Here is a 27,847-nt window from a genome sequence, read left to right as displayed (position 1 = left end):
CTTTTGCACGATGGGGTGAAAGGTTTTTCCTTGGAGATCTTGTATATTGTTCTGGGGATCCATTTGTGAAGTAATTATGTTTTTCTTTCTAGGTCACCTTCATCTAGTGTCATTGCCAGGGGTTTGTTGATTTCCAGTAGTTCTACTAAGTTGCTATTTTTGATGATCCTCCAGTTTCTTTTCATGATAGTCGTCAGTTTGTCGGATTGTTTGGTTGTTGATGTGGCTAGCATGATCACAAATGGGATGATGAGATGGTCGCTCCAGAGGATCTGTATTGACGGCACCATGTTAATGAGGTTTTTGTTGGTAAAGATTGCATCTAGTGTATGTCCCACCGCCTGAGTTGCTCCTTTGACTAGCTGATGTAGTTTCATTGTCTTCAGTTGTTTGGCTAGTGATTTTTGTGTGTTAGCGATTTCTTTGTCAAACCAAATGTTGATGTCTCCAAGGATTAGCAGATGCTCCTGCTCGATGGCTAGGTTGGTGATGGCTTCTGTGAAGGCATCCACGACGGTTGCATTGTATGTCGGTGGTCTGTATACCAGAATGAATTTGAGATTGTTTTTGGGTTTGCTGTTAAGCGATGGATTAGGGATTAGCACTTTCTGATGCTTAGTGGTTCTTCAGTTTTAATTTCCAGGTGTTCCTTTATATGCTATCGCTATTGTTATTTTGTAACTGTCGTCTAGTCATGTTTTGGTTATGAAGAAAATGTCAATACCTCTGTTGTACAGGAAGTTGTAAACCTCTGTGGAATGTTTGGACATTGGTCTAGCATTGATTAGGTTGCAATGGATCGTTTTGACGTGGTTAGGTTTGTTTTTTGATTCTTGTTTTGTCTTGTGGTTGTTTATTTGGAGTGCTTCTGTGTTGTCATAGATTGGAATTCTTCTGCTTCATAATCTTCTATGTTTCGATATGGTTGCTGGTCGTGCCCTTGTGTTTTAGTAAGATACAGACGGAGGGCCTTGGTTTCGTACCTTTCTTTTCTGGGGTCTTCTCTTCTGTTTTTGCAGGGTTCCAATAGGTTCTCAGCATGTCTGGACATGTAAGTGGCATTGAAGTGTCGAGGTGCTGTGGTTGTTGTGAGGTACGGTGTAAGATTTAGGGATTTTTCTCTTCTCATGATGTTTGTTCTGTTGGCTGTAGTGTTTGTTGGGGTGCTTTCTGTATTGGTGATGTTTCTACTGGTGAGGGTGTGGATCTGTTCGGTTTGTTCCTTTTCTGATTCTCTTAGGCAGTGTCTAACTCTGCATCAGGGCATTTTGTGCTCCTTGACGGTAGGATGGTTTGGGTATTGAGGTTACAGGGGTAGTAGCCCACCTGTTGGGGCTTGTATGGTTTGATTGATTTTGAATGTTATCTTTTTCGTGCTGTGATAGCTGGAGACCCTCTACTGGTGGTTATCCAATTAGTGTATTGGTTCTGGTGTTCCTGTATCGATGGATGAATGGTCTAAATGGGGTGCTGGCCAAATACTAGGCATTGAAAGAGAGCCACACAGTTGGATAAGGGAAGAAGACAATGGGTTCCTAATTAACTAGGGTAGTGACCTGGCTATCATTACTTGATTTCAGTGGTTGCTGGGTGTTCCTGGTTAATGGGGGAGGGCTTAGGATTCACAGATGGTGGTTTGTGGAAACAAACCTTGCTCTGAGGTTCCTAGATAGTGGGAGAAAGTCCTAGGTTTCACAAAATGGCTGTCAATGAGAAGCATACCTATATACGAAACTCCTAGATAGAGGGAGAAAAGGCCCAGGCTTCACAAAATGGCAGTCAATGAGAAACACACCCAGACTTGAGATTCCTAGATAATAAGAGAAACGGCCAGGTTCCAAAATGGCAGTCAATGAGAAAATATACCTAGATTTGAGATTCCTAGATAGTGGGAGAAAAGGCCTAGGTTTTACAAAGTGTCAGTGAATGAGAAAAACACATGGATTTGAGATTCCTAGATAGTGTGCGAAAAGTCTGAGTTTTGACAGAATGGCAGTTAATGAGAAACACGCCTAGATTTGAGATTTCTAGATAGAAGGAGGAAGGCCTGAGTTTCACCATGCAAATGGACACTTCAATGTAAGCCTGTGGGTAGGTGTACACTGGACTCCTCAGAGGGTGTCCTAGTGTGTAAGTTTGGTGGGTGAGGTACTTATTCCCGGAGGTGGTGGTTTAGGATGGGGTGAGCATTGACGTAGCAATTACTATCAGTATTACTTCCTACCTTGTCTGTTGACGCAGATTGACAGCTGTCTGGTCCTCTTTTTGCACATGTGGATACTATCAGATTCTGCTTATGTTTGTGAGTGGAATTATGTCTTGGAAACTACCCAGATGAGTCGAGGTGGGAGCAAGGGAGCTTGTTGGCAGTTGCTTGAGGAGTGGGATGGGCTTGCCACTGCAGCCGGGTGTAAGCTGCCGAGCACAGCTTTACCTGTTGCTTGAGATCAGCGTGAGGTGAGGGCCGTGCAGAGGGGCAGGGGGAACAGTGGGTTCTCAGGAAGAATATGTGGGCAGCATTTGGGGTTAGGTGGCAGTGAATGGTGGGTATACTTATTAGTGGGTGGCAGCCTGCCTCCTCTGCTAACACCTGCAGGCACTTCTCGGGCCACTTATTTGGTAATCACCCTTTGCCATGGAGCCCTTTGCTGTGGGGCTGCAATGGGCAGGGGCTGTCCTACAGTGATTACTCTAGGGGACCATAACAGCCATTCACTAGCCTTGTGTCACAGAGGTGAGATTGGCCAGTCAGGGCCTAGGGGAGGGTCAGAAGGCGGGGGAGGAAGTAAAACAGCAGAATGATGGGTCAGGGGAGCAGAGGAGCCTGGAGGGACAAAGGGACAAATACACTGGCCAATAAACCTCAACAAAAATGAAAAAAGGGCATGGTCAACTCCCTTACCTGTACCAGGAACCAAAGTGGTATGGAGAGAGACTGGATGTTGAGATCAGCCCTTGTGGAGGCTGACACAGGCGACTAGGCTAATCAGGGCCTGAGGGAGGCTCAGGAGGTGGGGAGGAAGGAAAACACCAGATGAACGGGTCGGGAGGGGAGTAGCCCAGAGGACAGGAGGATGAATACACTGGGCAAAAGTGGTCCAAAAACTAAAAAAAGGCCTGGGCACCTCTCTTACCTGTACCAGGACCAAAATGGTATGGGGAGAGGCTGGATGTCAGTATCAGCCCTCGTGGAGACAAATACAGCAGACTAGGCCAATCAGGGCCTGGGGGAGGGTCAGGGGGAGGGGTAGGAAGGAAAACACCAGAAAAAGGGGTCCCTGGGGGCGGCCAGAGGGACAGGGGGATGAATACACTGGTCAAAAGTGCTAATAAAATGAAAAAAGGGCCCAGTCCGACCCTGGTACACGATACACAGTGGTTAATTATATGGAGTGCAGTGGGGCATCATCTAGAATAGACTTGGTAGTGTATAAGAAAATACCTGGAGTTACCTTTGGCACACCAATACTAAACCACTCTGATTCAACTATGCCAGTGCTGCTGAAAACACTGGGACCCAACCTTGGAAAACACCTAGAATCAGCTTTAGAATAGCAGTGGAGAAACACTCAGATTCAACTTGGGCACAGCAATGGAACACACACACATTCAACTGTGGCACTGCAGTGGATAAACACTCCAATTTAACTCTGGCATAGCAGTGGAAAAGACTTTGATTCAACTTTGGGGCAGAAGTGGAAAAACAGCTAGAATCAACTTTAGTACTGCAGTGGAAAAACACTGCAATTCAACTTTGGCATAGCAGTGGAGAAACACTCACATTCAACTTGGACACAGCAGTGGAAGGACATTCAGATGCAACTTTGGCACAACAGTGGAAATCACCTAGAATCAATTTTGGCCCAGCTCTGCAGGAACACTCAGATTCAGATGTACGGTGAACAATTTTAGAAAACACCTAGATTTATAAGGGGGAGAGGGCCTACAAAAGACACAAAGGCATAGGGTGAACAATTTTAGAAGACACATGATGCAGAATATGGTTACCCTACACAAATGAGTCTACAATGGCTACCTTAACCCACTGGACTAAATTGAAGATATGGCTACTAACGTTGATGGGCCGAGATGTACGCTGAGGCTACCCTACACAATTAGGCTAAATGCAAAATATGGCTACCCTACGCAATTAAGATAAATTCAAAATAAGGCTAACTAGAGCAGTTGGACTAAGTGCAGTTAGGCATATATTAGGTAATAGGAGTGGTGGGTTTTTACTGGGGTACAGTAATGGCTGTACTCACCGCCCACTCAACACCACATCAGTCCCTGTAGGCTGTCTGTGTCATGTGTCTCGGGCGAACAAGGGCAAACATGGAGTGGAGCTGCTTAGACGGGATCTGCCCTTTGCCTTGTGGCCCTTAGACGACTGACTGCCCAAGCAAGGCTGCTCTGGAAGGGCCTCTTAAATGCATCTGTTCCATTCATGTGGGGGGAGTGGAACAATGAGAACCAAATGGATGGGCAGTTGGGAGCGAGGGTCAGAGGATGGATGAAGGTGGATGAGGGAAGGCAGAGGGAAGCAGAGAGAGATGGCAGCCAGGACAGAGACAAAGAGACGCCTGACTACCTGAACCAATTGCTAAAGTGTTGAATGGGGAAAGGAAAAAAGCCAGAAACAAACAAAGGACTACAGCATAAAGACAGGGTAGTTACTGCAAAAGGTGTTAAGACCCACAAAAACATTGGGCATGTACAGAAATTGGGTTTACAAAATTTAGCATTAAATGAGGAAAGCACAATTAAACACTGATAACAGGGTCAGAACTGTAGCTGTGGACACAACCAAATAACAGAAGGAAATATGATCCCCACATATAATTAACTAAGACATTCTTCACTCAGTACCAAGAGGTGTGGTCAAAAGATCAATAAGGAAATATTAATGTGGTTTCTTATTCAAATTGATTCATTGATACCAGAATTTCACATCAAGACCAAAGTTCACAAACTATGCAGAACCCACTTAGAATCAATCACTGATACAACTCGGAACCTATCTTAGAACCATTGTCCAGATGTCTTGATTGTTTCAGTCAGCCATTTGCAGAGTAAATAAAAGATAGAATACATATGGTCGACCATGTGGAGGGAAGATATTGTAACCCTCAAATACAGATAATGGTCATACTATTTGTGACCAGTCTATATACAAACATTCCGCAGTAGAAGGTGGTTGCAGTGCTCAGGAAGACAGACAGATGCTAGGATTCCTAGTGAGTTTCTTAATGGTTTAGCCAGGCTAGTTTGTAAGAGAGATAGCTGTCATGATGCCTGGCCCCGGGAAACCAGATCAGGCCCAGCAACCCCGAAAGCAGGCATCATGCCATTTTGAGCGCGCCCAAAGACCCCAGCTAGGGGCTGTTTGGGTGCAGTCCTGGCGCCTATGGCGCCAGGCTCATAAACATAGAGTCAGTCCTGGCGCCATGGGCGCCAGGCTCATAGTAGAAAAACCCACCTGATGCAGACCATGCTGCATACTTACCTGATGCAGACCATGCTGCATACTTACCTGGTGCAGACCATGCTGCAAAAGGCCTCAAGCCAAATGAGGCTTAGGAGGGTCTATTTTACCTGAGGGACTACTTTTTACTCGGGTGGGGCTATGGAGGGATACCTACCTGGGACTTCTTCCAAGGCTATTTAAACCACGCCCGAACAGCAGCACACGCTTCGCGTTATTCTGCATCCAGCAGCGTAACGCTCACCGTGCCTGCAGCAGATTCCATTCTTCTACCAGGCCTGCTTCAAGCCCGGAGCTCCTAGAAATAAGAAGAAAGAAGGAGAAGAGTTTAGAACAGGAGCATCACAGTAATCCTTACCTGAATCCTTGATCCATCACGCACTCGAGCTGGAAGCAAGAAGTCACACGTGCATCACCTCGCATCTCGCGGCGCCGCGCTGAACTCACCGGCCTTCGATGCATCTCCGCATTCCATCGCGATCTTCAGCATCTCCCGGCCGCTCGCCGACACCTAGGGAGACAAGAACAACAAGGTGAGCTAAGGGAAAGCAAAAGGACAAGTAAGCAAGCTACCCCCCAAAGACTTACCTGATTACCACAAGGGGTGCTTAGCTCATCTCGGGTCGGCGCAGCTTACACAGCATTTTCACCGTACCCTAGCCCCTAAGGGGAAACAAAAGGACAATAAGGCAAGCTACTCCCCCAAGACTCACCTGATTTACCACAGGGGGGTAATTAGCTCATCTCGGGTCGGTGCAGCTTACACTGCATCTTCGCCGTACCCCGGCCCCTAAGGGGAAAACAAAGGACTATAGGGGAAAACCACAATAGACTTACCTAAATCTTACCGGTTGCCAGGTGGAACTCTTCGTGACGGCAAACAGGCAACCTGCAAGGAATCGGACAGAGTGAAGATCAGACATTTTGAACTCTTTCTACCTACCGTCTCACGGCGCCTTGCCTGAATTCTTAGAGTCAATACTGCTCTGGAACTCGCCAATTCCTCCACACCAGTGAAGTAACTGGTCATCTACGCGCGCCTGCATTCGATGCAGGATGTAGAGCTCATCCTTCCAAACCATCAGGTGAGACTAAAGAGGAGATATCAAGAGTGATCTGTGGGAAGACAACGGGGGTGGGGAAGGTGGGTTAGCGCTCAATTCCACGGGTGGTTAATCCCCTTTCTCCTTTGCAGAAGGATATTCCTGCGAGCCAGACAAACTAGGATGAGTGGCCAGTCCAGTCAGTCATCTCAGCGCTATGCGTCACGCTGGTGGAAACAACAGCGGCCCAGTTCCGATCGACGCCCCCGTGGGAGCCAGGTGAGCGTAACAGAACGCAAAGCCTACCCACAAACACCCACCTGGGCGTCATGGAGACTTCTGAAACTGATCAGTTGGCCCAATTATTAGGGGAATTAAGGGCCGAAGTGCACTTCGCCCGCCAAGAAACTAATGCCCTCAGAAGAGAACTGATTGTCTCAAAAGAACGAACAGATGATTTGGCCAGACAACTATTGCAAGCCCAGGCTGGGCAAACACCTCTACCAGGACTCGGGGCAAGCCCAGCTCCTGTACCATCGAGTAACCCAGTGCACATAAACCTACCTGGAACCGTTCCATTGGCTCCGCCCGAACGTTTAGCCAGAGACCCTAAAAGGTTTGCCGTATATATCAATCAATGCCGCTTGCACTTTTTATGCAGACCTGGAGCCTTCCCAAACGATCAAGCCAAGGTAGCCTTTGTACTGTCATATCTCAGCAGCAGTGTGGCGGATTGGTCTATTCCACTAGTCAATCAGGATGACCCAATTCTTCGGGATTTCCAGGGTTTTCAAACAAGCATGGAAAGATTATTCGCCCGACACTCCCAAGGACAGGCCCTGGATAACGAACTTGTATCCTTACAGCAGGGGAATCAGGACCTTTTATCTTATATTGCAACCTTTAACAGATTAATAGTGGAAACTGGGTGGCCTGAAGTAAAGCAAATCACATTATTCCATCGAGGGCTTCGGGGAGAACTCAAAGATGTCTTAGCCCAAATAGTGAACCCACCCCAAGACTGTGCAGAATACATAGACTCGGTGGTCCAGTTAGATCATAGACTTCAAAACAGAAAGGCTGATCGAGCCAAATTTGAAAATAGGGTGTTGGTTAAAACCCACGCTAGTCCCAAGGGAGCAGATGCCTCAGAACCCATGCAAATCGGAGGGGTTAGAGGACCCTTAACCCAAAAGGAAAGAGAAAGAAGACGGCAAATGCAATTATGTCTATATTGCGGAACTACCGGTCATTTTCTACGGAACTGCCCAGTAAAACCACCCAAGAAAACTATAGGAGCAGCAGATGAAAATCATTTGGAGACTGACTTGGGAAACGACCACGCCCGACAAGCGTAGAGGTCCGCTTGCCGAGCTTAAAGAAGGACACTCAGACCTCGCATTTCACCATAGCCATGGTCCTTGTAGATCCGGAGCAACCGTCACGCATGCACGGGGTAAAAGCATACGTTGATAGCGGAGCCATAGGAAACTATATGGACTATGGATTGGCTTCCAGGATGAATCTATCTCTCACCCGAACGACCACCTCTGATATCATCACCAGAGTAGATGGAACTTAAATTGCCCCTGGGCCCGTAACTCATTCCACCACTGAGATGACATTGCTGGGTCAGGATGGGCACCGAGAGGCTATGGTGTTTGATTTAATCAAGGCCCCACAGTTTCAAGTAATACTGGGGATACCTTGGTTGGAAAAACATAATCCCTGTATTGATTGGCGAGAGAAGAGGATATCCTTCCCAGAATGCGCGCACACCTGCTATCCAAAGAAAACTTTAAACGCAGTCCTGGCCCCAGTAACTCCATCCGCAGTGCAACTACCTGCTGAATACCAAGATTTTCAGGACGTCTTCCAAAAGGAACAGGCAAACACTTAGATAGATCTCATACCCGGCGCACAACCTCCTTGCAGCAGGATCTATGCCCTTGCGGAGCCTGAAAACCTTCACCTGCGCTGTTTGGGAGAATTCTCTGTTTAGGCTGAATTTCCTAACCTAGTGAGTCCCCCAGAAGCTTTGCTGGATTTCTGGAGTTTGTTTTTTTCCATCCTGCCAAGAGTGAGACTCTTTTTCTCCCACTCTTGGATATGAATGTGTGTAATTCCTTTGAATGTCAATGTGTTCTATGGGCTATGGGGTAAGTCTGACTGCTCAGCCACAGCTACCAAGTGAATCTGTGTGGTACAGACTGCTACTAAGTGGGTTTACTGCCAAACACCTGTAGTCCTAAATCGTTTGCAGTGGTCCCAGAGGGAACTGCACAGGTTTCCGCTTAACATGCGCCAATACTTAGACCAATACCTTGCTAATGGCTTCATTCGCCCGTCCAAGTCCCCTGCATCTTCAGCTTTGTTCTTCGTGCCCAAAAAGGAAGGTGACCTCAGAACATGCATAGACTACCGCGCTCTGAACCAGATAACCATTAAGAATCGATACCCATTGCCTTTGATCCCTGAACTACTAGACCAGGTAAAGGACGCTTGCATACACACTAAACTAGACCTTCGGGGGGCATATCATCTGGTACGTGTCAAAGAGGGCGATGAATGGAAGACTGCTTTTCGCACCAAGTACGGGTTATTTGAGTATCAAGTGATGCCTTTCGGACTATGTAGTGCACCAGCAGCCTTCCAATTCTTCATGAATGATGTCCTCCGAGAACTTATCGAAATTTGTGTTGTCGTTTACATCGATGATATCCTAGTATACTCCTTGTCAGAATCTGATCATGTAAAACATGTCCGAGCAGTTCTGGAAAAGTTACGCCAGCACAAACTATATGCTAAACTAGAAAAGTGCACCTTTCACACTACCGAAGTGGAATTCCTAGGGTTTATTCTGACCCCAAAAGGAATCAGGATGGATACACGTAAGGTGAACGCTATTCTTAAATGGCCTTCACCAAGCTCAGTCAAAGTACAAAGTATGCTTGGCTTTGCCAATTTCTACCGCAGGTTTATCCCGGACTTCTCTCACGTTGTACATCCTATTACAACGCTTCTGCGAAAAAACAAACGCTTTGTGTGGACAAAAGAAGCCGAAAACGCCTTCCAGGAGTTAAACGCAAAATTCACATCTGCCCCTATTTTAAGACACCCACGTCCAGAACTTCCATACATAGTGGAAACAGATGCAACTAGTCTAGCCATGGGAGCTGTCCTCTCTCAAAAGGATCCCGAAACTAACCAGCTTCACCCAGTGGCATTCTGGTCTAGAAAGTTTTCGGCTCCCGAATTAAACTATGCCATTACCGACAAGGAGCTGCTAGCCATCAAGTCCGCCTTCAAGGCTTGGCGGCATTACCTACTGGGTGCCAGACATACCATTACGGTCATCACCGATCACCGAAACTTGCAATATCTGAAGACAGCCAAGGCCCAATCTTCGCGCCAACTCCATTGGGCATTGTTTTTCGCCGAGTTCGATTTTGTGATAACCTATCGACCAGGTTGTAAGAACGGAAAAGCAGACGCCTTGTCCCGAATTGAAATGGGAGAAACGGACACAACCCAAGAACCCGTACCCATAATACCTGCACAGAGAGTTCTCGGCCTGACAACAGTACAGACACTGGAGGACATTCAAGAGAAGATCAGCAACTCTTTGATCCAAGTGCCTTACAGGACTGGGCAAAGAAAGGCCCGGAGTACTCTATCACCAATGATTTACCTTATTACCAAGGCCGGCTTTTTCTGGCACAAAAGGAACTACAAGAACTAGTCATTTCCCGTTAACATGATACCTTACTGGAAGGTCATGCTGGTATTGCAAAAACTGAAGCTAAAATTAAGAAACAATTCTGGTGGCCCACCTGGCGAAAAGACATAAAATTATTTGTCATGTCTTGTGGCATTGCGCCCAAAATAAAAGTCAAAAGAAAAGACCCGGTGGACTATTACAACCTTTGGACATCCCACCAACTCCTTGGCATACCTTGTCATTAGACTTTATCACGGATCTACCCCCGTGCAATGGCTTTAACACCATTTTAGTTATTGTGGACCTTTTTTTCCAAAATGGCCCACTTTATTCCTTTAAAAGGGATACCTTCAGCTTTAGTCCTGGCCAAAGAGTTCCTTGAAAACATTGTTCGCCTACACGGCTTTCCATCCGTGTTGATTTCGGACCGGGGTAGTCAATTAATTTCGCATTTTTGGAGAAAATGTTGCCAACTGGCGCATATAGATGTTAGGCTTTCCACCAGTGACCACCCTCAGACCGACGGTCAAACAGAGAGGACCAACCAGATTCTTGAGCAGTACTTGAGTTGTATGCTACATCAGTCTGAGGGTACTTGGAAAGACATTCTTTGGATTGCCGAGTATGCGTACAATAATTCCGTACACTCAGGAACTGGACAAAGTCCTTTTTTTACCATCTATGGACACCAACCTCGAACCTCGGACCTTGATTCGCCCCAACACTTAGAGATGCCTGCGGTGGACCATCTCCACGCTGTTATTACACAAGCCTTTAAAGAAGCAACTGCACATTTGCGAAAGTCTAAGGAATACAAGAAAGATGCGGATCTGCACAGGAGTGAAGCACCGCAATACCAGATAGCGGACCAAGTATGGTTGGCCACTAAGCACATCCCACTCAAGGGAACACGGACCTTTAACCCTAGGTATTTAGGACCTTACTCCATTAAGGCCATCATTAACCCTGTGGTTATCAAGTTGGACCTACCTGCTCATATGCGGATTCATCCCGTCTTTCACGTGTCCCTTTTGAATCCAGTACAACCAGGAACAGGAACCAAACCACCAGATCCCGTCCTCATAGACAGAGAGCCCGAATTTGAGGTTAAAAACATCTTGGACTCAAAAAGAGTGAGATCAAAACTCTTTTATCTAATCGACTGGAAAGGTTACGGACCACAGGAAAGGTCTTGGGAACCTAGTGACCACATGCATGCACCGCAATTGGTGAAGAAATTCCACTGAGAATTTCCAAACAAACCAAAGCCAAGGGGAAGAATGACTTTAGGAGGGGCCTTGAGGGGGAGTGCTGTCATGATGCCTGCCCCCGGGAAACCAGATCAGGCCCAGCAACCCCAAAAGCAGGCATCATGCCATTTTGAGCGCGCCCAAAGACCCCAGCTAGGGGCTGTTTGGGTGCAGTCCTGGCGCCTATGGTGCCAGGCTCATAAACATAGAGTCAGTCCTGGCGCCATGGGTGCCAGGCTCATAGTAGAAAAACCCACCTGATGCAGACCATGCTGCATCTCCCGGCCGCTCGCCGACACCTAGGGAGACAAGAACAACAAGGTGAGCTAAGGGAAAACAAAAGGACAAGTAAGCAAGCTACCCCCCAAAGACTTACCCCCCAAAGACTTACCTGATTACCACAGGGGGTGCTTAGCTCATCTCGGGTCGGCGCAGCTTACACAACATCTTCGCCGTACCCCGGCCCCTAAGGGGAAACAAAAGGACAATAAGACAAGCTACTCCCCCAAGACTTACCTGATTTACCACAGAAGGGTAATTAGCTCATCTCGGGTCGGCGCAGCTTACACTGCATCTTCGCCGTACCCCGGCCCCTAAGGGGAAAACAAAGGACTATAGGGGAAAACCACAATAGACTTACCTAAATCTTACCGGTTGCCACGTGGAACTCTTCGTGACGGCAAACCGGCAACCTGAAAGGAATCGGACAGAGTGAAGATCAGACATTTTGAACTCTTTCTACCTACCGCCTCACGGCACCTTGTCTGGATTCTTAGAGTCAATACCGCTCTGGAACTCGCCAATTCCTCCACACCAGTGAAGTAACTGGTCATCTACGCGCCCCTGCATTCGATGCAGGATGGAGAGCTCATCCTTCCAAACCATCAGGTGAGACTAAAGAGGAAATATCAATATTGATCTGTGGGAAGACAACTGGGGTGGGGAAGGTGGGTTAACGCTCAATTCCACGGGTGGTTAATCCCCTTTCTCCTTTGCAGAAGAATATTCCTGTGAGCCAGACAAACTAGGCTGAGTGGCCAGTCCAGTCAGTCATCTCGGCGCTACGCGTCATGCTGGTGGAAACAACAGCGACCCAGTTCCGATCGACGCCCCCGTGGGAGCCAGGTGAGCGTAACAATAGCATAGATGTTTACTCTCAAATTTCTTTTTTTTACTGTGTATTTTTTAAGTTACATTTAGAAAACATTTTGCACAATTATACAATAGATATACAAAATAAAACAACATTCATTAGTTAAAAATCATACCTAAAACTAGAACAATCCATGCCAACATATCCAACTATACAATCAAAAATATACAAAATATCCAGGATATAAAAAAAATATACAAGTCCAAAATATGCAGACTACACATAATATCCAAATATACAAACCAAAATATACAGTCCATTGCTGTTCATAACCATCAAATTCCCAATTTCTCTATCATTTCCTTCCATATACAAAAGGCAGCATCTGTAACCATAATTGATTGTGCACCGTATAATGTTGACCAGAATTGATCGTTCTGAATATTTTCAATTTTCCTAATGAAATGTGCATACCCTTTCATATAATGTGTAACCAAGTAAATGCAAGCTGTCAACACGTCGTGAGGTTTCTACCTCACCATGACCAGTCTGCAAAGATTATCACCCTTCCCCTGCAGATTCTTTACTCCACGTTTCTATAAATTCTTTTGTTGGGAGAAGGTTTAGTCTCCGGTACAGAATAAACTGCTTCAATTCAATGGAACATATCTTGATCAGATAACTACAATGCTTATAATAAGCCAAACATTGGTAAGAACATTCTTTATGTTGTTTTTTTGAATGTAGTATATCAATGTTCAGAGATCTGTCCCACATTTTTGTCTTTGCTTTTATTATTTTTTCAAAATTCGGCATGGTTTCAAAGATGTCTATCTGGATATCCAAGGCCACAAGATGTAATTTGGCCATTGTTTTTACATCCTCAATAAAAGCGTAAATCAGGTCCTTTGCCATGCCTTTGCCCAATAGTTTTAACAGCTCATTTGAGTTGGAATCGGTTTTCAAATTTTTAGCATACAACAAGGTGCTTCTAACCATCCACAATGATTTTAATGAACAAAACCTGTACTCCAGCCTCAGTGCTTCTACCGGGACAGATTTAGGAAAATTGATGATAGTACATAACAGTTTACCTTCAAGCTTGGCTAGCCAGTGTACGTGTGTACTGGGCATCACATTGCGCGCATAGAGTATAGATGGTATAATACTCACACAGTAGACTTCCAGGAAGCCTTCAATGTTTTGTCCTCCTCGACTCTCTATATCATCTTTTTGGCACATGCCATTTCTTTCATATTTTTTCCCTGAGCCAAGCTTCAGAATAGGTTGGTAGCACACATAGGTGGGTCCCCCAGATGAACCATTTATCAAATAGTTCAATGACCCAGTTTTTGCTACAACTGGGCCCTATTCCATGGGTTATTAAATCACCTCAAAGAACAGTACACACAGTGGGTAGTATTTTTGTTATACTAAAAGTTTCATAATTTATTACGTAGGCCATTGGTCCTACGGCTACAAGCTTAAAAAAGACCAATTGGGTCTATTTATAATTATGTAGAAAAATCAAAACATAAATACATATGTCAATATAGAAAATGCATGCATGTATACGTCAACATTTTGTGAATTAATCAATTAAAACGTAGGTGACACGGTATAGTAATCAATTTTGAGGAAAACACTGGTAGAGAAACTATCTTGCTGGCCCTGTCTGTCTAATAAATCACATACATTCTCAATTCGCCAATGTCACCTATTTTACATTCTAAAAATCATTATTCTTGACCAAAAGCACATCCCAGGTCTACGTCCTTGGTAACGTTGTTAAACAGTACAGCATAACTGGAAAACACAGGGTTATGCAGGGGACGTTTCGGCAGAACATCAATTACACTGCCTTTGTCAGGACCCCAAGGGAGATGGAGCTCCGTGGATGTGATGAATTATATATTTACTGCCATGTAAGAAAATTCAGTAAAAACACAACAAACAACATATACAAATAAATAAGAAATGTTAAAATGTGAGGAAAAAGCCTCCACCAAAAACACCAAGACCATGTGTGTATATAGTCAAGAAGGGCTACAACTCCCTAACAATGTGGTTTCACCAAAATTAAAATCCTCCACCCTAACCACGGATACAAATCACCCAACCGTGCTTACAAATAATTTGTGAAGCAGGGAGGGGAAAACATGGAGAGGGGAGGAATGGGGGGGAGATAAAGAAAACAAGTGAAAACTTCTCAATGTCGTCATGCGGAGCAGGGTTGTACCCAAGTGTCGACATTCAGGATACCCCAAAGACCGGGCCCAAGAAGTCTGCAGCGCAGAAAATCCACACAAAGAGAAATTATTTTTCCAAACAACTTACCAAATGGGGTAACTAAAAAATCCCCAAATGAGTTGTCACTGCAATGTTGTCAGCAACATGTAAGTGCTCCTGTCTTTCATATATTGATCCACAACCAATAATGTCACTAAAAAAGGGAGGGAGAAAGAGAGAAGAAAAAGAAACAGGAATCCAATGTGTCACTCTTCAGTTAGAATATATACATTCAATTCACTAGTTAAATTCCAATCATCTTCCGGGAGACCACAAAGCTGCTCACCTGAATGGTAAATACGGGCATGTTTTTGAATGTCCTCCTATTCTAGATATCCAAGGATGGAAACCAAACTCTTAGGTGGAAAGGCTCGATGTTAATGTAGTTTGGATAATCACAGATCGCGTATCACAAACTGAAAAAAAGAGAGAGTAAGATACAAACAAGATTAAAGGAATCTATAGCCTATGGACTGCAAAATGTCAGCCATAAAACCACGAGAAACCCCGAGCCTTGGGAATATAAGAGGACAAAAATATATCCGTAAGAGGTAAAAATAATAATAATAACAGCCTCATGAGTGTACCCATACAGACGCTGATGCGCTAAAAGTACAGACCCCGAAGGGCACCTCAACAAAGCCTGTTTCACCAGGTCCTATACTGCAGCTACGCCTAGTGCAAATTGCGCCGGCTGTCCCAAAAGACCCACATTTGGTAGGAGAGGACCAACCCCCTACAGATTTCAATGTATGATGGTGCCAAACTCCATGTGTGCATAGCGTTACAGGGACATGTCCACAGGTATCCTACCTGCAAGAGACTGTTGCACTACCCGTGTGGAATGCCGGAGTGCCGGAGTAGCCAGACTGTTGGGCACTACATGAACGTGTGCACGCTGAGTGTGCGCGCGGACGGCTCGAATGGAGACGCCCACTACCGGTCAACTAATGGAAAGAAAGGTAAGACCCGCGAGAGCCTAAAGAGCCCCCTCACGTCGGCTTGTAATTGGAGTCAGTCATAGAAAAAGAAATAGGACTGACATGTATGCCAGCTATACATATCGGCCCTGAAAGTCCAGGAGTCCTACACTAATTTTATTATTATTGCTGTCCGCTGGTCTCAAAACGAAATGAATAGATTGGGGCATCTAGCAGGGAATGGGAATGGATGTTTAATTCTTATCCCAGACTGTCAAAAACGAAAAAAAAATGTATGACACGCATCCTATTACCGAAGAGACCCCTAAAAGGGGAAGCAAACAAACAACCAATTCTGCCACCCCATAAATCAAGCCAGCACGGACAGAAAAGTATAATAGCACATAACCAGTGGTAGGCAATATGATGGTCACCACCGTTGGGGGTTGCTTTCATTCAATCCCTGTTCAATAGTGTTCACACGGTGTATCCACCTAGCTTCCGCAAGATTCAGACTATATGGAGTGATCATCTTCCTAAGTAGAGCTTCCAAGATCCACCACCTCAAATCCTCCGATGAATGACCATGTTCCATATAGTGGGACACCAGAGGCGCATTGATATTCTTACACCTAATGCGAGATCTTTGTTCCACAATCCGTATATGTGCTGGTCTGGAGGTCTGGCCTACATATTTAAGGCCACATGGAAAATCCACACAATATATTGCATTAAATGTTTTGCAATTAGTGAGGGCTCGAATATTCTATTTTCTGCCTCTCACTTGGAACTCCTTTATTTTCTTGGTGTACCTGCAGACTGAACAGCCTCCACAGGGGAAGGGTCCTACTAGTGGGCGTAAATCCCAGCCCGTGGTTCTATTTCTGGAAACCTGTGATTTGGAATGCACAAACAAGTCCCTCAAATTGTTCTGCCTAGTTATGGCAAACAATGGCATGGGTTCATCAGTAAGCTCCAATTTAACAAGGGGCCAAAACTTCTTGATCACCTTCTTGACCGCATAAGTATGCGTGGTGTATGGCAAAACACAAACTAACTTTTTTTCTGTGTGCGGTTCTTTAGTAGTAAGTGGGGATTCCCTAGGTGTAAATCTCCCTCTTTTAGCCGCCTTAGAGACCAATTTACTTGGATATCCTCTTGTAAGCAGTAGTGTTTTAAGATTATCCGCGTGAGTTGTATACTCTGTGATGGAAGTGCAATTTCTACGTAATCGCAGAAATTGACCATACAGAAGATTCTCCTTGACTCCCCTAAGATGGAAACTAGAGAAATGGAGTAATGTGTTTCTATCCGTAGGTTTTCTGAAGAGCGAACATTCTAAGTTTCCATCCCTCACATATATATTAAGATCCAAAAAATGGATCTCTTTAATACTGATGCTGATCGTAAATTTGATCTGCGTATGTTGCATATTGAGCCAAAGAAAACATTCTTGAAGGGCAATGGCTGAACCATGCCAAATCAGAAGAATGTCGTCAATATAGTGCCGCCATAGTTTTATATGGCCCACAAAAGGATTAGTTTCTGTGAGAACAAAATGATGTTCCCACATTGCCATATATAATATGGCTAGACTGGGGCAAATGCCGCGCCCATTGCAGTGCCATGAGTCTGTTAGAAGAACTGGTCTTTATATTTGAAATAGTTCTTTTCAAGGGCAATAGTAAGAAGCTCCAAGATGAATTCTCCAGGGGTATTGCGGGGTGATCTTTCGATGGTGAGGATTTCACGTACACATTGAACCACCTCCTCCTGGGGGATGCTTTTATACAATGCGCATATGTCTAAAGTAACCAGGATCTCCTCTTCATTATTGAAAGGTCTACCTTCGACCAATTTGATCATTGAAGAGCTATCGTGTAGGTATGTGTTAGTTTCCTGACTGGGGGGCTGTAAGAATGTATCAATGTATTTGCATATAGGCTCAAGAACCGAGCCACATCCCGCAACAATAGGGTGCCCTGGTGGATTATCTGCATCCTTTTGTATTTTAGGGATTGCATAAAACGCCGGAGTACGCCCTTCCGAGGTATTCAAAAATGCAAACTCATCTCGTGTCAGCCACCCCCGTTGTAATGCCAGAGTTGTAACTGACTGTATTTCCCGACTTAGATCAATGCGGGGATCCTTCTTGTGTTTCTTGTAACTCACTGTGTCATCCAAAAGGTTGGAGACCATCATGTGGTATTGTTCTTGAGTTAAGATCACTATACCGCCCCCCTTATCAGCAGGTTTGATGACTAAAAGTCGGGGTCCTCTGATAGAGTTTTGATGGCTTGTCTTTCCATATTCGTGAGGTTATATCTAAGATGTTTATTATGTTCCAGGTCCCGAACCCCCTTGAGTGCAGATTTTTCAAAAGTAAGAATCTCTTTTGCTACCTGATTGTCTGTAGGTGTAAAGGAGGACGGACATTTAAGACCTGTGTCAGAACATCTCTCCAATGATTCCGAGTTCTTAAAGAAGGATCTCAATCTGACTTTTCTCAGAAATTTTCTAATATCTGTCTGGACTACAAACCAATCCGTACTTGTAGTAGGGACAAATGATAGCCCCTTAGCCAGGACATTCTTCTGCACCTGCGTTAAGGTTTTGCCTGACAGATTAAATGTTGGTAATGCAAGCTGTTGAGTTGGCAGAATTGTCTCCTCCGGCGCTGCCGGGGCCAGCATACCGGAGGGTACCACATCAGTGCCGGATATTGTGGGCCCCAACCCTGGCCTTGCATAGGGCTTCTGCCTAAAAAAGGTCTATAGCCTAGTGGTTGGGGCATAGGAGGATACTGTGGTGTTGCATGCATATACGGCCCAGGGTTGTACCCTTGATTTGAGCCTTGTGAAGAGTTACTACTGGTGTCTGAAAAAGTAACCCTTTGTCCTTGTCTCCGTGGTTGCCCTCCCATTTGGTTCTTATTATTTCTAGTCTGTAAGAAATCAGCTGCCAGGTAAGGATAAATGGTATCCAACTTGAAATCCTGTATGTCCTTGGTTGGTGTCACCTTGATTTTCACCGGAAAGCCCAGGTAGACAAATTCTATTTTACTCTGTAGCTCCATTCCATCTAAGTACCATAGAAATGGGTCTTTTTCACACCTATCCTTACTTAAGCACATTGTCTTAGTTTTTGCAATATTCATTATCATACCATTTTTATCTGCATACTTTTTTAACACAGTTAGTACCTGCTGAAAACCAATTGAGGTACAATCAAATAATATTAGGTCACCAGCATAAGACAGACAACTAATGTGGGTGTTATTTATTTTTGGTGTGAAGTTACGGGCGCTCTTTAATTCACTTTCTATGTCAGCTGTGTAGATATTATACAGAACCAGGCCCAACAGCGCCTTGCTTTAGTCCTCTGTTTCTATGTTGGTATGCTGTTTGTGTGGCTTCCAGATTTAACAGATGGTTATAGATGTATTTGTGTAGAACTGTTGTATATGATGTAATAAAGTTGTATCAATGCCTCGTTTCTTCAGTTTTTCCCACAAGATTGGTTGAGAAATCAAGTCAAAGGCCTTTGAGAAGTCCACACAAAAACAATATAGCTTTGTACCCTTCGTGTGTTTGTATTCAGCTGTTAGCTATTGCAGTGTGAAAATGCTGTTAAGGGTATTATAAGACTTCTAAAACCCATTTGAAAAAGGCTAAGTATTTGCTTTATTTCAAGCCAGGTTGTTAATTCTCCCAATAGTAAGGTTGCAGAAATGTATTGGCTCGAGTCCATCATCGCCAACAGGCAGTAGTTGGATGGGAGCAATCTGTCTCTGCTTTCAAAAAACGGGGACAAGTATGGACATTCGCCAGCTATCTGGCATATGGCCTGTTTTTATTACATGTGTTTAGATGGCATTTAGGATTTTTACCCACACCTTGGGTCTATCTTTTAATACTATATTAGGGATGCCGTTAGGGGCGGGAGCACGTGAAGGCTTTACGTTTTTAATGATTCTTAGAAGATTATCTTCTCCTATATCAAGGCTAAACTTTTCATACTTTATTTTTCCCGAATCTTTACCTCTACACTTTACCCTAGGGCCAGGGTCTAAGTCAGATAGATCCGTGTTGGAATAAAGACCTCATATTTAATTGGACCAGGTGTTTTCAGATATCAGATTTAATTAGATAGGTGTTATTGCATTATGAAAATCATTATGATATGACCAAAATATATGTGCATCAAAAGACTTCAACCATCGGAACAATCTTAACCAATTAGAGTTTTTAGGGAGCATTTATTTGTTTTTAAACAATTTCTATTTTTTGGTCTTGAGATTAATCATTCTGCTTTGTTTTTCCAAGAAATTCAAATCATGGCGAGCTTTAACTGCTGCTAGGCACTATCTAAGGAGAATTTTCCTTTCATTTATAATGGTGTCATAAGGAACATTTGCTTTCTTCACATTGTTTTTTCTAGGCTCATGGTTTTTCACACCACTTTTCTGGATTTTTACTGAAATCATTTTTTTCAAATCTCAATCTACCATATGCAATGCCTTTTCCAGGCTTTCTTGAGCATGCCATAGTATTTTGTTCACATTTTATTTGGTTTCCCTGTGTGTTTGTGGAAGCAACTATATTTCTGGTAAGGTTAGAGGCATTTTCTTTAATATCAGTATACCAAATCAACCTTGCATGGTCACTAGGGTCGTCATGAATAATTTCAATTTGGCTGCATCTAGATCTAGTGACTGGGTCAACAAGTATGTAATCAATATGTGTGCTAACAATCCTATTTGACCAAGTGAAAGTGTCTAAACTTGGATTGTCAGCACGAAACTCCAAGTATGGCAGATCATAATAGTCGAAAGAATTATTCCACCCATACTTTGGGGAGGACCCCTTTACAAATGGGTGATGCAGATTTCTGTTGTTTAAGTCACCGCTCAAATTGCTACTCTGAAAATATGAAGTATTATTTTACATGCACAAGCAGACTGATTTAAAATGGCTGCACCCATAAAAGAAATCAGGATCGGGACTCTACCAGCAAAATTGGGGAAGCATTTCTTTGATTGCCACTCTCTGGCCAGACTCCTTGGGTCGCCTCCTATCACCCACCTGAGAGGTGAAAAAACCTTGGGAACATCTTTAACTCCTCGCTCTCATTCTCTCCGCACATCAGAAGTCCAACTTTCAGCTCCACCTTCTCAGGGGCATTCTACCTTTCCTCACCCACTCCCAGAATTTCAATGTCTCCAGAGCCCTGGAGACTAGGCTGCAGTAGGCTACACTACTGCAACAGCCTCTTCCTCAATCTGCCTCTTTCCTCCCTTCACCCCCTTGAACTAATCCAGAATAGGACTACAAGACTTATCCTTGGCCTCAAGCCCAGGGACCGCTTCTCTCCAGCCATAAAATCTCTCCACTGTCTCCCGGTGACCAGAACGATCAAATTCAATACCCTTTGCATCATCCACAAGGCTCTCTGGGGCCTGGTACCACTTTACATCCAGCTTTCCCTCCCTAAATAACTCCCAGCCAGAGTCCTTTGGTCCTCTGTCTCCAACTCTCTGCCTGCAAGTCAAACGTTTCTCTAAGCAGAGAGGGGGCGGTAGATCCCTTTCTTCGGCTGGCTCATCCCACTGGATTGGCCTCCCTCCCCCCTCAGACCTGAGACAGATAGTCTTAAATTCTGTAGTGTATTTTAACCCAATACATAATGCTAATCTCAAACACCATTTTGTGATTTGAATGGTTGTCTTAGAACAGTTCCTCGTCAGTCACGTCAGCCAACCGGTAACCCTCGCCCGCTGCAATCACCATCCTCCATGCTCGTCCTGTGTCATATGCCCCATGTAATGTTATTCTGTTGTTTCCCTTTATTATTGCATCAAGTTCTAGTGGAATCATCTATTGGTAGTTCTGGACTGAATATATATTAATTGGGAAGATGCCATAATGTTCCCTGAATCCCTGGGAGCCAGGCTATTATCACTTCCACCACATATTGGATTAGCTCCAAATCTGATGGTACCCCCCTCTGTACCATTTGCCGGCAATAGACCTGAATAATCTCCCTTATGTTCAGGAAATTAATCCCAGGCGTGGAACACACTATCCCTTGATCTGTAAATGAAATTGGCATATTGAGTATGCTCATGATATCTCTACCCATTGTGTTCACTGGTGTTTGTTAGGAATCCAATAGCGGTAACACTAAGTCATGCTCACTTATAGAAAGTGTAAGTTCATCTGTAAAAGGAACCACATATCTTTCCCCTGAAAATCCCTGTGCATTCATTGTGTTGCCTGAAATTGGATACCTTTCCACCCTGATACAGGATCTAGTCGCCCCAGTGTCTATGAGAAAGGAAAAAGTCTTGTCACCTATCGTCACCCCTATATGTGGTTCCTCTGCCGGGTTGGGTGTAATCAATAGGATATCAGGTCGATCTGTGGGCTGTCCTATTGTGGGTATAATGACATCCCATTCCCTGTGAATGGATTGTCCCCCACCACAGTCACCCCTCACAACTTCTGCATGGGAGCTCCTGCCATTGAATCTGTGTGTGTCAGTGTCCTGTCATTCTGCTGTGCTACTTGTGGTGACTGCATGTGACCCTGCATCTGTGGGATGAAAATCCCCCCCACGGGTGACAGTCTGTACTGCGCCTGAGGCACACCTGTTACTTCTGGGTTTGTTAACATCGCCCCTTCCAAAGTGTATTTTGATAATTTCTTCTGCACTAACTTAGCCTATTGCTGCTTTCTTTCCTTCCTACTAACTTCTTGAGCTCTCTTTGCATTTTCTCGGGTAACTCTTGGCACAATATATGATAGAATAATCCCACTGTTTTGTCCCATGATTCCCTCGTCTCAAGTCTCCATTTCTCTTGGATATCCAGAATATATTGAAGAGGGTCTTCGTCTTCCCCCATTTTACATGCCATAATCGCAATAATGTCCGAAGTGTCTGGATTCTGACCCTCAGAGCACGTCACATGGCTGCTCTGCAATTGTTGAATGGCAAACCATCATGCACCATGTTTTGTGTGGTCACTCCTGGGTAGCTTGCCCTTTTCCACATATCATCTGCTACCTGCCCGAGAATGGCTGAAAGTAAGCTCTTCATGTCTCCCACCACTAATGTCGTTCCTGCTCTCGATCTTTCTATCTCATATATCCACTTGCCAGCTCCCGCCGTCAACAACGGTAGCTTACACCTTAAATTATCCATGTCGATCTGTTGCCAAGGTATATATTGAGGTTGTCCCCCTACCTTCTCTAAGAGTGGGCACTGTGTCAGTCCTATCCCCCCACTTTGTCTCCCTGTGTCTTTGGTGGTGGTGAACACCCTGGTCATGACTCCCTTCCTTCGTCCAAGAAGGTCTCTAAGCCTTTGCTTTTATGAGGTAATGCTTTCTGCTCGATATATCCCTAGAGTGCTGCAATCTTTCCCCACTGTCTTCCCTTAGTCCATCAGCACCTTTATCATCTCCCCACATTGTTTCTCAGTCTGGGCTCTTCCCTCAAGAATGATGGAAGGACCACCCTACCCTCTCTTCCCCACTTCCCACTAAGTTGTCATTGGATCCTGTGACCCCACCAGTGCTGTCAAAGTTTCCTTGAAAGCTAAGCCTTCTCAATGCTGCACTTTCCTGATGCCTTTCTTCTAAATGACTCATACTTTCACACTCCCCGTCACGGAGGAAGCAATCTTATCTCTATCCATCCGTGGGGTAGGCCTAGTAAGTTTCTTGCCTCAGTCTCACTCTCCTCTCACTTGTGTCTCTCTCTCTTCATCATCACTAAAACGTGCTAAACCCATCTTTACTTGCACTTCCCTTACAGTGCACCTGTCTGCTTCTCTGCACAGTTACTCTCTAAGGGGCCGTTCCACCACCAACTTTCACTTGTCCTTCTTTATTTGCACTTGCATTTCCCTCTTTTCTTCTGTCCTCCTCCTTGCCATCTCCTCAAGCTCTTTCTGCTCCTCTTGTGCCTCTGCTTTCTGCTTCTCTCTATGTACTCTTTCATTCTCTTCCCTTTCTTCTCTCTCCTGTCTCTCTACTTCTTCAAATACCGCTGCCCATTCTGATGCTTCATTTGCATCCTTACCACTCACAGCTTCTTTGTTGGTGCCTCCAAAGTCTCCCGCTACCTTCCCGTCTAGTTTAAGCAATATCTGTCCACCTACCCACTCGTTCTGAACTATGGGTTCCTGTCCCTCACCGCTTCCCCCCTTCTCTGTGTTATTTTCCTTCAAGTGTGCCTGAATTTCACTATGCTCTTTACCTTCGCCGCCTGTGTCTTGCACTCCCCTATTCGCTTGCTCGGTCCCCTCCTGCCCCTACCTTTTGCTATACACTGGGGGTGCAAATATGGGATTGGTATAACCTGCCGCTGCTCTTAATTCACTCGCTGGGTATAATCCCTGGACCCTTGCTACTGTGCCTTTGATGTTGTGTTCATGAGAAGGAGGGGGACGAGGGGCTGAGGGCTTATCGACTGTGGTTACTTGCTGGCTTAGCATCCAGTCCCCCTTGTTGTCCTAAAACATTTTCCATAGCTCATGTATAACCATTTGTTTGCTCAGCTTCTTTCCATTGTAAGCCTCATGTATATACGCATGTTATGGTTGCTGCACACATTTGGAGAAGCTTCCCTCTTTTGCCATGGCTTTGACAATTTACCTTTGGTACACCATGTCCATTCCGCGCTATATTTACAAATTTGCGTGGACGTGTCTCTATACATATCTTGCAGGGGTGTATACCTCATACCTTTACTTGAATACATTGGGCCTCATTATAGGTTTGCCGGTCTGGAAACAAGATTGACAGTAAGCTCACCTGCACCCTTGTTTCTGGACTGGCAATTTATGTGTCTGCCATCAGTGGCCGCTGTGCTCGACAGGTTTGAACCTGCCGGGCACAGCGGTCAAGGTAAGCAGACTGTTCACAGAATCCCGGCACCGTTAAAAACACTCCCATTCCGATTCCCCACTCCCATAGAGTCCCATCAGACTCTATGGGAATGGGACTTACATTTTACTGGCGGCGTCTTCCCGGGCCGCCAAATTTGGCATCTCCCAGTGGCACCGAGAAGTCAGGCTCCAGTATAATTTTACGTTTCTGACGGCAACCCGCCTGTAGCATTGGCTGGGTTACCACCGGACTCGTAATGAGGCCCAATGGGTTACCATAAGTTTGCCGGTCCGGAAACAAGGATGCCAGTAAGCTCAGCAGCACCCTCTTTTCTGGACTGGCAAACTACGTGTCTGCCTGCTGTGGCTGCTGTGCCCGACAGGTCTGACCCTGCTGGGTGCAGGGGCCACAGTAGGCAGACCAGTCACTGAAGTGCTGGCACCATTAACAACGGTGCCGGAGCTACCGAGTCCCCAATGCCATAGAGTCTTATGGGACTCCATGGGAATGGGGAATTACATTTTACCGGCACCTGACTTCCTGGACCACCGGACTTGGAATCTCCCAGTGGCACCGGGAAGTTTGGCGCCTGTAAAATATTATGACTCAGGGTTACTGCTGGACTCATAATGAGGCCCATTGTCTCAATACTTACTTGACCCCAAGTCAGGGTTTTCAGCACTTACACCTTTATGCAAGGTACTTGATTTTTTAAAACCAGATGTTAAGATAGCTTCTCAAAGTCATAAAAATCACCAGCCTCTCCAGCTCTCAAACAATACCCCAGGAGTGCTCTGCGCACCGCCCCTCTGCAACTCTCTGCCTCAAAGGCTCACCCAACAGTTCTGCGCATGCACCTTCCGCACACTGCTTCCACAACACAACAACTTTTTTCGAACCTCGATCTTCGCTATACACCTCTCACACGCTCCAAGTCCTATCCAACAACCTGATTTTTTGCACCACCTCTACAATACAGGAGAAAAAGAGAAATTGACGATATCTGCCCCTCCAATACAATCACAAAAATATTTCCCAGCTGCCCTAACACCTCAACAAGGACGAACAACCTATATACCCTGAGCTATTTTTCTGCCTCCTAACAGGGGAAACCAATGTTTCACATGTTCAATCTGTACCTACAGCGTCACCTTGTAGATAAAACACCTCTGCGTGACTTAACCAGAAGAACACCTTCCGCAATACAAGCTAGCTTCACCTGCTAAGCCCTATACACTGGGATACCATTATCCAAGACCTGAGCTACAATGCCCAACCCACAGGAAATCCAGTATTTACGTGACTTCTGTCATCCATACCCTTGAGCCAATCGTCTAGGCCACTTGCCAAAACTCATCGCCCCAAGATTGAATGTTCCCTAACCACAAACCATTAACATCCACCTCCATTGCTTACCACCCCCGCAGTGCTCTGCACCACCCAACATCTGTCCGCCCCTTCCCTTATTTGCCATATGGCTGAGTTTATACTTACACTCCATGATCAGCTAACATTGCTCGTCCACCGGCTCTCCCTAAACCTGCCACTCCACCCTTCCGGTCTGCTGGGCGTCCCACGAAAAGCGGGCAGGAATTACTCCAAGGCGGTACCTGAGGACCTGTTCACAGGGTGTACCTTCCATGTTTCTCTCGGTCGCTGTGGGTCACCTCACAACCCTCCAGGCATTGCGATGAGGCAAGATGGCTCTGTCCCAATCGATCATAGCCAACCATCCTCAGCTACCACTTTGTATAGTATACCAGAGGACTGGAGGGCTTGCATTGATAATATCATATACCAGCAAAGTATCTAGGCCAATCAGAGCCTCCCCAGGAAATAACAGAAGACTCAGCGATGGGGCAAAGTTTTCTGTTTTTTTATTTTCCAATGGACAGGATCATACAGGAAATCACAAATCTCTGGCAATCTCAGCTCGTGAACCCGTGTCAACTGGTTTTATGGTAAACTGATGTCATAAACATCAACACCATCCCCAAAAACCTATGCGATAACTCAATTGGTTAGCGTAGGTCTACTACCTATGGAACCAGTATACACTGGGTTCCCACTGGTCTAGCATGTCAGGTGGCTTTGCCTGGAACTTCCCCACAAAACTATCTATTACTTTGTTCCAGGGTTGCATGAAGACCATTGGCCCTTGCCACATTCTACACCATCACATGATCAGAGCTTCTGGATTGGCTAAGGCGGGTCCTCCCAGGCCTGGCACCCTGTTCTGTTCGCAGCATTCTCTGTACCTTTTCAAGGTAATGGGGAAGGCTATATGTTACCATTGTTGCCACTGGTCTGATCACCTAGCCTGAGAGAGTGCCTGCAAGTTGCAATTCTGGTGGGCAACACATGTATCAATCTTCTCTGCTTTGCTGGGAACCATTTCTCTTCCCCCCACAAGTGAATGTTCAGTGTCTGGCTCTGCTGGGTCACGTGTATGAAGACTGCAAAATGAAGCCTTCCTGTCTGCAATTATGAGGATTTTATTCTGAATTTTCGCAGGTGGCTCACTGCCTCCGGAATCAGGAATTTTCCACCCGCCCTTGTCCTTGGCTGCAAGCACTGTCTCTGTGCTGTGTGCTGCCGAGTCTGCATCTCTCCCTCCACGTATTACAGTCATTCTATGGTTTCCCTTTGTGTTATAATTTCTTAGAGGTTAGTTGCGATAGAGCCCTATAAATTCCTTACATAATCCCATAGCTCCTTATGATAAGTTGCAATAAAGCGGTTGCAAGCCTGGTCCGCATGTGTTTGACTTTCTTGCATTTCTGCATTTGGCTAAAGAAAAGCTTTTGACAGTATGGAAAGGTATCTGTCCTCTATCTACAGAAAGTGTAAGCATGTTCACCATGTATGCGTGTGTGTTCGTCTGCATATCTTCATGCAGGAGTAAACATTTGCTTCATGACTAACGCGACTATGTCATGTTGTCATTAGTGACATCATCACGGCTAGTCTTTGTCATCAGTCAACTTGATCCATCGATGAGATACCTTTCTCCTCGAAGCCGTCAATTGGATATGGTTTGAAGGGCTGTCTAAGAGAATATCTCTCGTCATATCTCTGATATACCGGCACACCTGGCAGCTGACCGAAGATCGAGTTACACTGTGCGTGCCTCATTCTGCGGGTTGACATCCA

The 27,847-nt window shown here is 45.2% G+C and overlaps 1 protein-coding gene across 1 annotated transcript in view; it reads left to right on the top strand.

The window, feature by feature from the left end:
* Nucleotides 1–27,847, top strand: part of LOC138493215 (phospholipid scramblase family member 5-like) — a 273,357-nt gene that overhangs the window by 117,352 nt on the left and 128,158 nt on the right. The gene's annotated exons all lie outside the window — the stretch shown is intronic.

Source organism: Ambystoma mexicanum, chromosome 10 (assembly GCF_040938575.1).
Source record: "Ambystoma mexicanum isolate Mex_15411 chromosome 10, UKY_AmexF1_1, whole genome shotgun sequence".
Classification (NCBI taxonomy): domain Eukaryota; kingdom Metazoa; phylum Chordata; class Amphibia; order Caudata; family Ambystomatidae; genus Ambystoma; species Ambystoma mexicanum.
This window is presented reverse-complemented; position numbering and strand designations above follow the sequence as displayed.